Below are 18,560 nucleotides of genomic sequence, written 5' to 3'. Positions count from 1 at the left end.
AGGACTTGACACGATTTAAAATAATGTACATGTTTTGTTTCTGCAGAACAAAATATAAGATGTTTTTCGCTAACATCGTTGATTTTAAATACATGTTTATTAAATTTACGTGACCGTGAAGTGTCGAACCTAAGGAAATATATGATCTTATTAAATTTAAATTAAGCATGGAAATTAGAGTTTACATTACTATAAATTGCATTTATATTCGACATATTTTGATTTGTAGAACATGTTTGACTTTCAGAAATTCGAAATGTGGCCGATCAAAAAATAAAATGAGATGTACATAATAGCTTTATATGACAAAGATTCTCTGTAAATATCGCTTACTTTCAATCATTAGTATAAGAGGGGTTGCAGAGAAGAAAGGGGAACCCATGCCAAAGAGGACGTATAAGTACATACAGACGGACGAACAGAACGGACACATCCTTCACAATATAATATAAACCTTGACTTTCAAGTTGGGGTTTAATAAGATTGTGGTTATTGCCTTAATCACATAATATTTGGTAAAAATTGATTAAGGTGAAAGTGAATAATCTGAAATGTTCAGTGCAAAAAGATCAAGTTCATGTGCCGTTGCGCCGCAAGATGCCCAAAAAAAAATTCAATAGAAGGGAAAAACAATGATCCTGCGATGCACTGGGTGAAAAAAGTGGTTTCCCATCACGGGAAACTTTATGGAAACCACATGGAAACCTCAAGTTTACATCATGTTTCCCAGTGGTTTCCGTAGCGGATGCTAGGTTATTCCGCCAAGTTTCCGTGACACGGAAACCCCCTACGCTCCGATTCCATAAGGTATCCCGAACCACGGAAACCTCTGTAAACCTGAAGTTTCCCGAACATCCATGTAGTTTCCCGTAATGGGAAACCTGAAGATTCCACTGGTTTCCAGAATTAGGAAACTTGATGGAATCGGAGCGTAGGGGGTTTCCGTGGAATGGAAACTTGGTGGAATCTTTAGGTTTCCTTTTACGGGAAACTACATGGAAGCTCGGGAAACCTCACGATTCCTTAAGTTTCCTTGACTCAGGAAACCATATGGAATCGGAGCGTAGTGGTTTCCGTGGAATGGAAACTTGATGGAATCTTTAGGTTTCCTTATACGGGAAACTACATGGAAGCTCGGAAAACCTCATGATTCCTAAAGTTTCCTTGACTGAGGAAACCATATGGAATCGGAGCGTAGTGGTTTCCGTGGAATGGAAACTTGATGGAATCTTAAGGTTTTCTTTTATGGGAAACTACATGGAAGCTCATGAAACCTTATGATTCCTGAAGTTTCCTTGACTCAGGAAACTATATGGAACTTGTGTAGCACTTTCTGTGTGGCGGAAACTTTGTGGAATTATCTGGAGTCCCATTCCTGGTGGAAATTATTGGGAAACTTCAAGATTCCCTAACTTTTCTAAAGGAAGCAATGTGAAATAATGCGTATTCTTTCAAAAATCTATCAAAAAAATTTATTACATGTAAAAGAAAAAAGCATTACCATTTTATATGTTTAATAATTCATTTGATGTACAAAAACTGTAACTGAATTTTTCAATGATATCAAAATATTAAATAAATTCATATATCTTAGATAAACAATGGAACAGTCTTTCACATTTAAGTCCATTCATAAGGGTCATTAAGTACTTCTTTCAACATCAGTTTCCTGGTTTTCTTCACGTCACCTATGATCTGCAATATTCATAAAAAATTATTATATGATGACAGAATTATAATGCTTGAATATAACTTAGAAATCTGAAAGATCAGTCAATGTCCTTTAATATCCCAATATCAATAATTACTTTCCATGACCATGATACATATGATTTCAGCATTTAATGTTTCTCTTTTATATTAAATGCTTTATGATAAGTGAAAAAAATAACATAATATAAATAATGTTTTCAGCCTTATTATGTCATTGAAAATATATTACTACATGTATCTCATACCAAGAACCCTGCTTTAAGTTTGATTAGTTTGAGAGAAAACATACCCTTTATAATAACAAAAATATTAGGGAGAGATTTTTTTTTAATTTTGATATTCCACCTAGAAATTGATTGAAGATCATTACAGACCCTCCACCCCATTGCACAAAAGCTAGATTACACCAGGGGAGAAATATACTCTGGACTACGGTTTTAAATAAAGATATACAGTAGATTTTGATACTGACCTTTGACCTAGAAAATTAGTCCAAGGTCACTCTTCATCCTCTATCCACAGGCTCTCTGTAGTTTAAGTTTGAGAGAGAAATATGCACAGAACAAGTGATTTCAGATGGAGTGATGGGTAGACACTGTCTTAGGGCATCCACAGAACAGGACCTAAAAATAATGCAATATATATGTATTACAGTATATATACACATGTACTTGTATGTTAATGATTTATCATATGCTGCATTGGACACATATGATTTTATCATGGTTTAAGTATACATGTATCTTATGAGTAATTTTATACCGGTATTGCATGTATGCTTAGTTTATTTAAGAAATAAATAACAAGTTTATAAACTTCAATGGGAGAGATACCACATAATTTTTTTTTTTACATATATTGACCAACATTATTTACATCCATTCATCATGTTCATGAATTGGCTGATCAAAATTCAGTCAGTTTTAGATCTATATGATATACCATAAAGGACTTTCACATTTACAAAAGTTATTCCCCTTCGCTGGGTCGATCTGGGGTCAACCTGCTTAAAACGCTGTTTTCCCTCTTTAACCGTATCAACTTTGAGGGACAATGTCTTAGAAATAAAATTTGTATGAACATATTCATTATGATTTTCATGTTGCCCCCATAATCTGGCAATACAGATCGTAATTGTCCATATTTTTGAAGATTGAAAATATTAACAAGTAACTTACAAAGGACAAAGTGGGAAAAATGAGCGATATATTGACAATTGGAGAAAACTCTAAGGAATGTGAAATTCGTCTATTGGTGATGACAATTCCTGTTTTAATGTCACTGAAAAATTAAGAGACATTTAAAATTTAAGCCCTATTGTCATACACGCATGTAGTTTTTTCATCCATATAACCTTTTAGTATCATAAAATTTACCAAAATTTAATACTTCAAATAATTTCATTGAATATCTATAATATAAAAGAAACTCTAAAAACTTAGTGACTTGCAGAAATTATTCCTTGAAGAGAAAAAAATCTCTTCGCCCAAGAAAAGATAACTCACTCGGATGACAATAGGGTAGTAGCCGAGGCCTTCAGATTGCACTCGGAGGGCCTCGGGTACTACCCTATTGTCATCCGAGTGAGTTATCTTTTCTTGGGCGAAGAGATTCACATTGTGCAGAAAGCAGGGATTTTCTTTAGATAAAAGCTATTTTCGATAGATATATTTGGAATATTTTAGCCTGGATAAGTACTAGGACATCATTTGTGCTAGTTCATTTCATGATTTGTGTAACTTTTCTCAAGTAAGTTGTTTTTTGACTTAGTTTAAAAATCGTGTGCTACTTTCGATTCTTCCCTTGTGTATTTTTATATGTGAAGTAGAGAACAGAGTGGGTAAGATGCCCCTGTGATTAAAGTAGAACTCTTTAGTGTGCAGTTTTTAGAGCTTCCTTTAAGTAATCAAAATACTGACCAGCAAGAAATCAGTTAATAAGCATTTCCTTTTTTTCATTCAAATTTTTGGAGAGATCTCAGAGTTTTTTCCTGTTCAATTCAGGTTCAAGACGACAAAGTTTTATTGAAGTGTATGTATTAGAGAACTGATTGTATGTCAATCATAGCAATACACACATAACATGGAGGGGGCAAATTGTTTCAGCCCTAGCTTTTACATACAACTTCTTGTAGCTCACAGCTGATATACCACAGTTCAGTATTTAAATAAAATGTAGAATCTTTTTTTTCAGGCAATTGTCATATACATACTAATCATGAATGAATTACCACTTACCAAATGACCACATCCTGAATCATCATACATTTTCTATGATTTTATCTCACTGGTTTTCTTTTAAAGTCACACAGTTTTCTTCTCTCTGAAATGATAAATTATGTCCAGGTACTATTGCATTCTAATTCAAACTAATTATGTAATAGCATTAGCAACAACCGGGATGGAAGAAAAAATAACAAGAAGTCTCTGTCGAGACTGTAGCTCTACTGGTTTGTACTTATCAAAAACTGATGCACAGAATTATGTATCTTAGTCATGTTAGTATAGTCTACTTGTGTGCCAAGTTATATTGAAATCAGACTAAAATTTAAGGAGGAGTAGTGTTTGCAGATAGACGGACAGACAAACAGACGGACGGACGCATTACTATCGCATAAGCTCTTCTGGTCTCTGACAAGTAGAGCTAAAAACAAGATGCGCTTGTGAAACACAGCAACAAAGTTCGAAAATGCAATTTTTTTTTAGCATACAGGTGACAGTCAAGATCACATAATCATTGTCCTTGTTGCCATTTGAAAGCACTTCATTAGTGGAGTATACATACTAAATATGAAGCCACTATCTCATATACAGTGATATAGTTCTAAAGTTATGGTGAAGGTTTAAGTTGACAACAGACACTCAGACAGACACACAGATATACAGTTATGGCAAAAGTTTGAACATTATAACTTGGTATACACACAGCCACTTCGAGGTATCAAGGGTAAAATTCACAGCACAGCGGGACTGCATTTTGACTTCGAGGGATCAAGGGTTTCAAGAGGTCAGGAGTTCGAGAAATCAAGAGCAAATCTGCTTAGTTATATAGTAAAAAAATCGGGACCGGAGACTCACTTCAAGCGATCAAGAACTTCCGAGAAATCGAAGTTCAAGCCATCAAGAGTTACCTGTATATACACGATATAAGAAGCATGTTATTATTTGCAATTTTGACCTAATGACAGCTAAATCTGTTCAGTAAGACAATACCGTGTACATGTATGTAAGTAGTTTTATTGTGCATGATTATTTACTTATTTTCTTGATCTTCTCAACTTGAAGTGTTCTGTATTTTATTACCAAGTTTGTAATAAACATAATGAAACATACCCTTTCCCACATCACATCCTGTATCATACCTTTGACCAATATCAGCCCTAGGGCCTCTGTCCCTCTGGCTGATATTGGTGTCTCGGGCTAGGATGTAATATGGAAAAGAGTATGTATTATTCGCTATACATTGACCTACTCAGGTCAATAATTGTGAAAAAACTGATAATTCAAGCTGATGATTCATTTGCATTTCTTGACATACTATCAATATTAATTCACTATTAGGCTTTTCTTTTTTTACATCTTCATCTCAACAGGTTAGACATTACAAAAAAAAAATCTTTTGAGCAGTAAACTATTTCAATAAACAATAAAACAAACATTATCTCTTCAGAAAAGTGGACAGGCTTTTACCTACATTCACTTTTTTATGTATATTTTTCCTCCATATCATCGTCATGCATATGATTAAGGGTTATGCTATTCGCTACAATCTACAGGTCCAGGAAAATCACTATATTTAGCTATATAGGTAAATGTACCTATATAGCTTTATTTACCTATAAAATATAGCTATAAGACAAAAAGTCGCATATTGAGGCAGTATTAGTTTTCAACTTTGAAATGGACTGAAAACAATTCACCAAAAACCCACTTATAAAAATGTTTCTCCTTTTGTGCAATTGAAATCAAAGATCTAAAAGCTTTGGGGCTATGTATAACAATTAATCTGTGAGTAAGCAGCTACTTTAACAAAGAAAAGCAGTTTTGGTCAACAAGATAATTGATTGGTAATAATTGACCACAATGGAAGGCAATCACACTTAGTCATGCCTCACCACACTTCCAGCTATCCAAACAATAGAGATACATTTTTTGGTTAAAAAGTGTTTATAAGAGGCAATGTTTTTACTATCAATGCCCTAGGTTGTTTTTATCAATCCTTTTAAAAAATATATTGATCAGCCATAATTTACATGCGACTTTTTGTCTGCTTTTCATAAAACAGAAACTTATTCTAAAATAGCTAAATAAAGCTATATTATATAGGTAAATAAAGCTATATAGGTAAATTAAGCTATATAGCTAAATATAGTGATTTTCCTGGACCTGATCTATTCCAACTGTTCTGATGAGGATATCCTTCATGAATAATCGGATAAGCTGAGATTGAAGACACTTTTTGTAAAAACATCGATGCTTTTATCAAAGTTTTGAACCAAAAATATTTAATTTATACCTTTCCATAAGTCGTAAGTTCCAAAAAACAAGAGTTGCCACTTGCCAGTTGGCTATCCGAAAAGTCAGAAAACACATGAATTCAAACCGGATGTTCTACAGTATGAATTTAACTACGAAACCATGCTCGGTGTAACTATCATCATCCGGATAATTTGAGCGTGGGTAAAAATATTTTTTTTTTTAATTTTTTGATTCCGAAAAGGATTCATTTATATATAGAGAGAGAACATACATATGGAGCATACATTTTAATAAACATGATAAAAGGCGAAACGTTGCCATTTTACAACATACAGCATGCACATGCACGGTGCCTTTGGGGCCTCCATAATCTAAGTTATGCTATATCACTGTCTCAATTTTTTTTTCTCTCTCTTTCTCTCTGCAATATATACACTTAACAATTTAAAACTTAGGTATCCAACTTTTCAAAATGGCGTCAGAACAAAAGTTGCCTCCGATAGTGAAGATCTGTTGTTGCCAAATATTACAATTATTTACCGTAAAAAGTTAACAAAAATATACGTACACTAATCCTTCATTGTTGGCCATTGCATTTATCACAGTCTTAAAGACACTGGGTGGTGAAATCATCTTAACTTTTCACATTTACCAGCTGCTTACACCTTCTTCTTCGTCCTTCTCGATCCTCCAAAAATGGCGCCTCGGGAAATTGACCAATGAAATAAAGCGCCTACAGAGCGATGCAGGATGGGAAATATAAACTGTTTACATTCACTTTGATTAAGTGTGATAATGAGATCTTATATTAGAATTTAATTAAGTTCTCCCCTTTTCATGGAATAAAAAGAGGGGCTCCTAAATATTTTTGCCGATATGATGTGTAGGCCTAGTATATTTAGAAACAGCAGAAAAAAAATGTTTCTTGCTTGACACCTCAACTTATTTGCCTTCGGGATATGGGTTTCGGGGCTTGGTTGTTGGTAGTGGCCGTCCTTGCTGAAAGTACCCACCCCCCCCCTTCCCCGCTTCTTTTAACTGTTACATGCATGATTATGAATTTATAATGTCACACCAAAAGATGTTAAATTTTTAAAAGCACATTTTTTTTATCGTGAACTTTCCACAGGAATCCTAAAAGGCATGAAAATGGGCTACAATTATAATATGATTATCAAGAACAGTTTTTTTTTATTTCAATAGTGATGATTGAAAAGTTCGGTGATTAATAATTCATTGCTAATAAATTGTTGTTTTTTTTTGGGGGGGGGGGGGGGAGGGGGGATTAAATTACTAATTGAACTCCCTCCTTTTCGGGTTTAATTAGATTTTGAGCCTGCTATCAATATTACTGGTGGACCTGCTAGACTTTTCTCTAATTGCTACATGTACATTGTACTTTAAACTCCTTGGCCTTTAGCTTAAAAAATTGCCCACATCATTTTAACACGTAAAATTGTTAAATGAATCAGAATGTTGAAAACCTTTGTCTTAGGAGAGTTATATCTCTAGGTGGAACAAAACTAACATCTTATCAAAGGCAGGAAAATATAACAGTATTTTAAATCAGTAATTTAGTCGTGATTGGTATAAGTGAAGTCATGGGAAAGATTATGTCGAAAGTCATCTATCCTCGTTGATCTGCAGGGCTGTACTTATATGCATACAGCTTTAGCTGGTCCCGCCCTGTATTTCTTTAATGTTTTTTTTTCGTTAAGAAATCTGGTAAGGTATGCTAATAAAAATAAAATCCCGGTTAGTTTATAACTCTAACGGAAATTACTTTCCTACAGGCCTGAAGATCGAGTTTATTAGTCACGCAAGTTTTTTTTTAAAAAGAGTAGCATATCGGCGAATAAAAATAAAGTAGTGTACAACATAGATAAAGAAATGTTTGTTGAAGTATTGACAAACTTCATACCTTTATAGAATGAAATCAACAAAAACTGCACAAAAATACAATCGTGACAATTATACAATGAATTAATTATACAATTAATTCTTTTAATAGATTGCCTTAGCATGCATTACTTTAAAAGCCATTGTTCTTAAGGAAAACAAAATCATGCAAAATATTATAGACTTTTCTTTATCTAGAGCAATGGCCTTTGGAGAAAAAAATGGCTGAAAATTTTAAAGTTTGTTAAATATAGTGTATGTGCGTTTAGGACCCTACATTGTAATTTCATGCGAAAAGTGCAGGCGTTTACTACACGGGGATCTGCGTACATATTTAATAAACAAAAAAGGAAAGAAAAAAAAACGTTTTATGTGATGAATTATATTATAAACATTTATCTAATAAATGTCTTTGTAGTATGTTAGATTACAAATTTCACACAAAAACCCATCAACAATATTAAATACAGTTTTGATTTCACATTGATCTATTAACGTCATTCTGATTTAATATAATTATACACGACGAGAATTAAGATCTATTCAATACCTATAGAAAATTATTTAAGTTCTAAAGAGGGTAGTTTTATTTTAAATCAGTAATGAAAATTGAAATAAAAATTCTAAATAGTTTGTTCTTTCATTGAACTTTTTAAATGTAGGTTATTTTATAAATATGTTCTCTTGTATAACTTTATTTATGGAATATACAATTTTTTAAATGATAAAAGAAACACGAATCATCATCTTAATTTAAAAGAATTTTCGGTCGGAGACTGTGTGTGTACATGCTCGACAGCAGCCCATTGTTCCCTTTAGGTACAAAACCGTCTCAATTCACATAGAATATACAAAAAATACACAGTGACAGGTGACTTCGCGGCACGTGTCTCCACCTGAAATGGCACGTGAGGACAGGTGTCCCTAATTACACAGGCCGACCATAGTGACTTCCTCAAAAGCGTTTTTTTTTTTTTGGGGGGGGGGGGGGGGCCCTCAAGGAAAAAATGAAAAGCAACCCCCACCCCCCCACCCCCCAATAATAAAAACAATAATTTGATAAATTAAAAAAAAAAACAATATTCACTATTAATAGTAAAATACTAGTATGATAATACTCAACCCCCCGCCAATTCGATAAAATGATTCTTATCTGACCAGTTTACATTAATATATTAAATCATATTATAACAAAATCTTTATCACTTTCTAAACTTGTATTTAAAAACTTGAAACACTAAAAATGTAATTTTGACAAACCAACTGAAGTATTTTTTTTCCTGACGGATTACCCCGGTATATAAGAAATGCCAACCTCTGGTATCTAACACAAATGCCTGGTAAGGTACCTTGATGTCTTGTGAATACATGTGATTATGTAAAAATAATTCTTCAATGTCAATTGCAAAATATTGGAAAAAAAATTTAATTATTTTATTGAGGAACGTCTCACCTGTCCTTAATCAGTAATCGTAACTTGACATATTTCTTTATTTACTTTTTAATCGATCTTTTTAGTAAACCTTTTCTGTAAATAATTTCATTAAATGTACCCTTCCTTAGCTCTTCCATTTTTTCAAAGGAACATTCATCATAGACAGCTTCAAGAAAGTGGGATCGGAAATGATTGATTTCTACATAACTGCATGCACTTACTTTTTTCTATTCCACTTCACGCATTCTATACGAGTTTACCAAAACTTATGTGATAAATCAAATTCAAAATTAAATAAAATTAAATAAAATTCAGTTAAATAAGATTAAATTAAAATTGAATTGCGTTCACGGTGCTGAAATATTAAATTAATCACACAGAAATACACATCTAGTTATTTTAACTGGTTGAAGTTAATTATTTTGATACAGCATGTAAACACTTTTGAAATATTTCTATAATTGGTAAAAATATGGTAACATAATTAAATATTTAACTTTTTTGTAAAATAAAAGGTAGGTGGGTTAGTATTGAGATATACTTTCAAAGTTTCCCTGCTTGGGAAACATGGGGAAAAACTACACATTGGTGGCTTCCATGTTGGGAATCTGTATGGAAACCACTGAGGCATGTTTACATGGTTTCCTATCTTGGGAAACTTACGGGAAACCACATGTTGGTTGTTTCCATATCGGGAATCTACATGGAAACCACCGGAGCATGTTTCCATGGTTTCGTATCTTGGGAAACTTACGGGAAACCACAGGTTGATTGTTTCCATGTCGGGAATCTATGTGGAAACCACCGGGGTATGTTTCCATGGTTTCTTATCTTGGGAAACTTACGGGAAACCACAGGTTGATTGTTTCCATGTCGGGAATCTATGTGGAAACCACTATGTGGTTTCCATAAAATGGAAACTATATGGAAACTACTGATGTCACGATTCCCATATGTTTCCATCGGGTTTCCAAATTTGGGAAACCTGGCTTTTCATTCTGTGATGGCCTTTATGAAAATCTAATATGCATATTTTCTTACGGATGCCCAGAAGTTTAACGTCGCTCTTCCGACATAAGCCGCTGATGCATTTCCTTCTTTCGTAAATCTAATCATATTTACATTATTTTTTTTTATGTGCTGATGTCGCATTTCCTTCAAAGTTATTTACAAGTTCTTAAGACGTCTTCCGACACATCCATATTTGGTATGCTTATTGTATGACGTCGGTGATTTCATAAACGTATAGATTACCGTCCTGCGGAACATTCATCGGACATTATTGTCCTGCAGGTGTTGAACAAACATCGCAAATGATTGGCTGACAACAGGAGATGCCTACTCCTTCTGGGCTCCTAATCCAAATCTTGAATTAGCAGGAATCTTGTCACTTATTTGTATTAAATGAAGTTCTTTTTAATCGAATGGTGTTGTTTATATTCACCTTTATTCATTTAGTTCTCGAGAATATCTATTTATGTTTTCTTGTAATTATGAGTGCTTGCACATGATTTACAAATGACTTTTAAAATTCAATTCAAGCAATGTGTAAATACTGTATAGAAATTTCAAAAATTATGAAGATCATGGTATTGTGAAATTCTGGCATTTTAGTCATACTTAACAATTAAACTACATGCTTAATTTGCTATTCTGACAAAAGATTCTAATTTTCAACAGTTCCTTTAAATCTTAAACCTCTTCTAACCAGTATTTTAGATATTCACAAATATTTTTTTTCAATTCGTTGTAACAAAGGAGCTTAAAATGAAATACTTCGGAGACTAGGATAGGTTATGAAATATTACGGTAGAACCATTTTAGTTCGTGGGGTTTAATTGTTGCAGGAAAGTAAAATTGTATTTGTTTGTATGGCCGTGGTTTCGTGGGAAACTGGAATATTCAGACGATTCAGTCTTTAAATATATTGACAAAGAGTGTCACCCACGAACCATGCTAATTCTAAAGACGGATAAATACATTAATTTTCTATATATATCGTCGCTACTCAATCATAACGCTATCTTTAGTACTTGATTAATTTTTTTTTCTTTTGAATTAATTTTTAACTTATTTTGGCCTTTAGAAGAGGTCAGCATTTGTTCCCGTCGACCAATTGATTAGATGTTTTTCCTTCAAAATACCGTTTAACACCCAATTGTATGAAAGTTAGTGTATTTATAGAAAAGCTCTAACACCTTTATATTTCAGGCATGTAATTTCAGTGATATACTGTCATGTAGATAGTGTATTTATTGAAAAGCTCTCTAACATTTATATTTCAGGCAAGTAATTTCAGTGATATACTTTCATGTAGATAGTGTATTTATTGAAAAGCTTTCTAACCTTTATATTTCAGGCAAGTAATTTCAGTGATACACTTTCATGTAGACGGTGATTTTTTTCGCTCTTCTTCTGGGTCCGGGATGCAGGCTTTTACCCCTTGCATTACTTGGTTGTTCTCAGTACTTGACACGATTTTGTGCCTCTGCAGAACAAATTATGAAATGTTTTATCTGTAAACAGCTTAGATTTTAAATACATATGTATCAAATGCAACGGACCGTGAAGTGTCGAACGTATACGAATATATGTTCCTATCAAATTAAAATAAACAAATTAGAGTTTATAGTACTATAAATCTCATTTATATTCGATATATTTTGATCTATCGTCCATGTTTTGCTATCAGAATTTCAAAATATGTGTCCGATGAAAAAATAAAGCAATATGTACACAATGGCTCTATTTGACATAGATTCTCTGAAAATTTAAAATAATTTCATTCAGAAGTATATGAGGGGTTGCAAAGAAGAAAAGGGGACCCAAAGGCGTAACGTACGGTCAGACGTACAAGTACATACAGACGGACGAACGGACACACCCATCACAATATAATATAAACCTTGCTTTTCAAGCGGCGGTATAATAAGTCTATGATTATTGCCTTAATTACAAAATGTTTAGTAAAAATTTAATAAAGGTGAAAGTGAGTAACCTAAAAATCAAATTTTTAATGCAAAATGATTAAGTTCATGTGCGCTGTACGATGCACTTTAACACCCTTGTTATTTTCTTTTCTATTTTGAGTCATGCTATTAAAGTAGTAAGTACTAAATTTATTCTTTTTAGAAAAAATTATTGATATAATTCATCTCTCTATGTGACTCAACTTAATGAATTTATTAGACAATTCATCTGAAATTTCCTTCATTTATTTTTTTTTAAATGTTTCATTTTTAAGAAAAACAATAAATATTCAAAACTAGGGAGGAAAATGATCCTGCGATGGCCTTTATGAAAATCTATGTACCTGTATATTTTCTTACGAATACATAGAATTTTAACATTGCTCTTCCGACATGTGCTGCTGATTTTTTCCTTTTTTAGTAGATCTAATCATATTTACATTGTTTTTGATGTGGTGATGACTCATTTCCTTAACAATTATTTCCAAGTTCTTAAGACCCTCTTCCGATACAACCATATTAGGTATGTTTATTGTATGACGTCGTTGATTTCCTAAACGTATACATTACCGTCCCGCGGAACATTCATCGGACATTATTGTCCTGCAGGTGTTGAACAAACATCGCAAATGATTGGCCGACAACAGGAGATGCCTCCTCCTCTTGTGCACCTAATCCAAATCTTGAATTAGCAGGGTTCTGTTCACTTATTTGTATTATTTGAAGTTGTTTTAATCGATTGATGTCGTTTATATTCTTCTGTTTCATTTAGTTCGTGGGAATTTATATTAAGGTTTTTCTTGTAATTATGTGTGCTTGCACATGAAAATTCACATGGATTTTAAGATAGAAGTAAATTCAAGCAATGTGTAAATACTGTAAAGGAAAATCCAAAGATTATGAAGATCTTGGTATTGTGGTATTCTGAAGCCTTTAACGTGTTAAGACGTCTTTTTTGCTGAACTTGTATCTATGTACATGTAATATGTAATAAGGTGACCAATTGCCTAGATGTTTTTCCTTCAGAATACCGTTTAACATCAAATTTTATGAAAATTAGTGTATTTATAGAAAGGCTCTCTAAGCTTTATATTTCAGGCATGTAATTTCAGGAATATACTTTCATGTAGATGGTGATTTTTTTTTCGTCCTTCTTATGGGTCAGGTGTGCAGGCTTTTACCCATTGCATTACTTGAATGCCCTCAGGACTTGACACGATTTGAATTAGTACATGTTTCTTTTCTGCAGAACAACATATAAAATGTTTTATCTCTAACAGCGCAGATTTTAAATACATGTTTAATAATTGCAACAGACCGTGAGGTGTGAAACTTAAGTGCATATATGATCCTAAAAAAATTCTGATCAGCATGGAAATTAGGGTTACAACTACTTAAATTACATTTATATTGGTCATATTTCGATATGTCGTACATGTTTTGCAATCAGAAATTGGAAATGTGTCCGATCAAAAAAAAAATAAGATGTACAAAATGGCTCTATTTGACATAGAGTTTCTGAAAATCTCGCCTAATTTCATTCTATGTATAGTATATGTGGGGTTGCAGAGATGAAAAGGGAACTCAAAGGCGTAACTCTCGAACGTACCTGTACATACAGACGGACGAACACACCCATCACAATATAACATAAACCTTGCTTTTCAAGCGGGAGTATAATAAGACTATTGTTTTGCCTTAATTACATAATATTTAGTTAAATTTGATGGAGGTGAAAGTGAGTAACCTAAAAGTAAAATTTCCAGTGCAAAATGATCACGTTCATGTGAATAGGAAGATGCACTTTGACATCCTATTTTCTTTTTCACAATCAGCAAACAGGACCTCTGTTTTGCTGAATCTGTATTCATAGAAAGGCTCTCTAAGCTTAATATTTCAGGCATGTAATTTCAGCGTAAAATTTTTATGTAGATTGTGATTTTTTCGTCCTTCTTAGGGCTCCGAGGTGCGGTTTTTACCCATTACATTACTTGCATGCCCTTAGAACTTGACACGATTTAAAATAGTACATGTTTTGTTTTCTGCGGAACAGAATATAAAATACTTTATCTCTAACATCGTTTTATCTCTAAACAGCGCAGATTTTATATACATGTTTATTAAATGCACCGGGCCGTGAAGTGTCCAACTTAGCGAATATATGATTCTATTAGATTTAAAATTTATTAGCATGGGAATTTGAGTTTACAGTACCATAAATATCATTTATATTCGTCATACTTTGTGCCATTTTATCGGTTTAAGTTGTTTTGAATTCATGACATTCTGCGCTCAATCAAATTTTAATTAATACGATATTTGATTGACCATGGTATAGCGTAACATTTGGTTTTTCATACACCTTTTTTACGGTTGTCAACGTTTCAAAGTAGGTGGTCTATTTCTTGCTGGTTGTTGTTTGTTGTTGTTGTTTCTTCTTTTTTTTTTTTGACTTGGGATCGTTTTATGAAAATGTGTTCTTGCCTAACAAGATCAATTTATACAATGAGAAGTTATCTGTTTTTATTTATAAAGTGCAGTGGTCAATAATAATATATTACGTTAAGCAAATGCATTGTGTTAATTATGTCTTAATTTTCAGAAGGTAAAACATCAAATAATCGATCCTTTTCCAAACGATTTAATATTTATTACACTTTTTAGAATTCTTTTTATAGTTTTATTTTTCTAACTCACGTTTAAAAAAGATATATATACATTTAGTTAAGTAAAATGACATTTTCAAATAATTTTTCTTAAGTAGTACAAATCACTGTTATCCTTGGACTTTCAGTAAGACGTGACATTTTCGAGGCTACGTAATTAGCATGTCGAAAATGGTGACTTATGGTGATTCTCATTGGTTTCTATGTCATTAATCTTCATAAAGACATAAACAAGTAGAGAAGAGTCAGGTCCAGTTATTTTACGCTTGAAACATATTCAAATCCTGATCGCAGGTTTAAATGTAAATGGTCAACAATATGTAGGATGCATAGACGACAGGTCCTTGGCAACGCTTTCTAAAATGAAGGTGGAATTTAAATATAGATAATATGTGTAAGAGAGAAAGAGGGAGAGAAAGACTACATGAACGCCCCAAGTCCAGCTACGTAATCTAACATCTATTTATATCTAGGGGATCCATAGCCACAAGCACTGAATGCAATTCCCTGGAAGTGAATATTTTAATATCTCTAAAGTAAATTGAAAAAGTCGAAATTTTTCATGAGCTAGATGCCCCCCTTCGTTTAAATCTACCCGATGGTTTTCAATAAACAGATTCCTATAAATACTGCATACACATTCCCCATAGCCCCATTTTACACTATTCTTAATACAAGTCTAGAGTGTGTTCTGATTATTTTTCTGAATTGATTTGAAATTTAGTCAAATTATATGGATAACAGCCATTAATTTGCTGTTGAACTATACATTAGATAGAAATTTGGGCAAATGTCTAAGTCACCGTTTGAGAGATGCTAATTATGTAGCTATGAGAATGCAACGCCTTCTTGAAAGTCCAAGGATATCAGAGAATTGTAATAATGCTGATGTAAAGGTTAAGTCTTTCGGAAAGTCGAGGCATCTGTTGAGATTACAATGGTAAGATTACAATTGTAATAAGATAATAAACATGTTTATCATTAATCGATCAATCTTCAAAAGTATGTTTGTTTGCCATCTCGGGCTCAATGTTGAATTTTTTGGTCGGTAGGTAGGTGGGAACATTTTTTTCCCAGACAATTTCAACTTTTTTGACGAGATAAAAGGAATCGAATAAAATTAAGTAGAAAATACCAGAATGTTTATTAAAAACAAGTTTTAAGTCGGGCCATCTTAGTCACTTTGTCGTAAAAGGCAAACAAAGACATTTTTTTGAAGATGACCCAGCAGATTTTCAAAGGCAATTTTATTCACTTAGTTGAAATAGATTTACTATACCGCGTTCCTCAAAATTTGTTTTGTATATCTTCGTAATGTATGAAAAATATTCAAAATTTTCAAAACATTCTTATTTCTAAACCAGTTTCTAGACGTTTTTTAAAAAATCCAAACACTTAAACATTTGAAATTGGAAAATTATTTTTCTTCCCCAAAGGAATATATAAGAAAAACTACCCCTGGTATCTTTCAGAAATGCCTGGTAGGTACCTCATTTTTTTGTGAGTAAACATGTTTAAGTAGCAACACTTCAATGACAAACTCTTAGAAAAATGTATCTATTATTAAGGAACGTCTCGTCTGTCCTTAACTCCAGTATCGAGTTGGACTTGAAATTTGTTGGACAATGATTATGCACAGCTAATTTGCAACGAACCCAAATTATTTTACTATAACAAATCATTTGAAATGTTTAACATTGAGAGATATATGTTGAAATTTTATCAACGTTTTTTTTAGAAGTTAACACTATCTAATTTGGTTAAAGTAACTTTTTGGTAAGGAATTGTTTTAAAAACTGCTGGAAATTGCAGCTTTTTGTCGAATCTATTGTTTTGGATATTTTCAAAGCATGTAAATTTATATAAATTAAATAATATATAATGAATACGGTAAAGGAACCTTGAAAAACTAATGTTTACATAATTCAATGTGAAAGAGAGGTACTTATTCTCTTTACAATTGCCTCTTACATGTAAAAGATTTTTACAAGTGTAGAGGCTTTCGTTAGAGTATCAGTTTTCCGGAGGGTTTTTTTTTTCATTTAGTTTCCTGTTGAAGATCCTTGCTTCTTTTGTTTTTTTTTTATTGTTATTATTTTTTATCTGTACTTATAGAATGAATTGCATGTACTCAATACAGCTTTAAACTGACATCCTGTTGAATGTTTTTCCCTCGATCTTTACTCAATATTGTCACAAAAGTCTAATTAAGTTTCATATAGATTTTGTTTAACATATCTCAATTTGGAAGCAGTATTTGATTATAGCATATACGGTATCCTTTGTAATGCCAAAGAAAATTAAATTTGAATCTTTGACAATAAAAGTATGCATCGCATGACTTGCGTATGTAAAATTTCATTTTAATTCATCAGATGGTCTCTCCTTTTTCTTTTTAGATATTTTAGGCTTTTATTCATTTATGAACGTTTTATATTTCGTGTTGGGCCGACTTTTATGTATATTTTTTTTTAGATTTGAACATGAAATATTATTTTCTGTAATTTCTGTAAAATAATTTTGAAATCGAAAGGAAAATTTTCTGTCCGTACGCTCACATGACCAATTACAAATACCTAATGCTATGGGAACAAGCTCCAATAATGTAAAGAAGGAAAAAGCGTAGTACCATTTAAGCTGAGCAGAAATTGCACCCATATCTGGAGGTCTATTTTTATTCATTTTTATTCGAGTGAAATTAAACGATTTTTAACTCCATACTCTGCCCAACAGTACAGATCCTACGAGAAAGTAGGGCCCTTAATTTCTGCTGGTAATGCATGAACTATAGAGGCCAGTGCTCCAACAAGAGATTGCAACTACTAACGAAGTGTTACCTTTTACAATTGGAAACATTTGGATTAATGACAATTACTCTCTTTTTTGTCTTCTGAAATAAAAACCGTTTGATGTAAAGTGTGAATACATAAGCCAAAAATAAATAATTCCAATCTTAATTTTATTTATCGATTCCTTGTGTTTTGATTGGACGAGAACAAATTCAAGGAAAAGTTTACACATCGATGAATTTTTCAACCAGAACTACTTTCTTGACTGTTGTAAAAACAATGAAAACATACTTCTAGTCCGTTTTAGCTAAATTATGATAACAAAAAACTTATAGTAAAAAATGAATGAATAAAAAAGAGAATAACAGGACTTACAGACGGGAATATTATGTTTATGTCACTGTCGGATCACGAGTGTGAATTTTTGAAATCGCTGATCATGCTGTCATTTTCTCGACGTTCCATATCAAGTCAGTTAGTATCGTAATGTGATAGGGAAAAGAAACGTACCTCGGGCTCTTGCCTTTTCAGCATCAAATTCATATATTTACATCCTACAGATCCCATATTCTCCCTAAATCTTTAAACGAACCAGAGCAAATCGAGGACGT

General features: G+C 32.7%; 1 long non-coding RNA gene across 1 annotated transcript; it reads right to left on the bottom strand.

The window, feature by feature from the left end:
* Window positions 1-1,497: 1,497 nt before the first annotated feature.
* On the bottom strand, window positions 1,498-6,311 carry LOC134238558 (uncharacterized). The gene is made up of 4 exons (XR_009986042.1): window positions 6,229-6,311; window positions 3,951-4,035; window positions 2,186-2,336; window positions 1,498-1,695 (listed from the first exon to the last, which is right to left on the bottom strand). It is a non-coding gene; the product is annotated as an uncharacterized LOC134238558 (long non-coding RNA).
* Window positions 6,312-18,560: the final 12,249 nt, after the last annotated feature.

This window comes from Saccostrea cucullata, unplaced genomic scaffold, assembly GCF_032062105.1.
Source record: "Saccostrea cucullata isolate Sc308-1 unplaced genomic scaffold, CSIRO_AGI_Scuc_v1 ctg3272, whole genome shotgun sequence".
Classification (NCBI taxonomy): Eukaryota; Metazoa; Mollusca; class Bivalvia; order Ostreida; family Ostreidae; genus Saccostrea; species Saccostrea cuccullata.
This window is presented reverse-complemented; position numbering and strand designations above follow the sequence as displayed.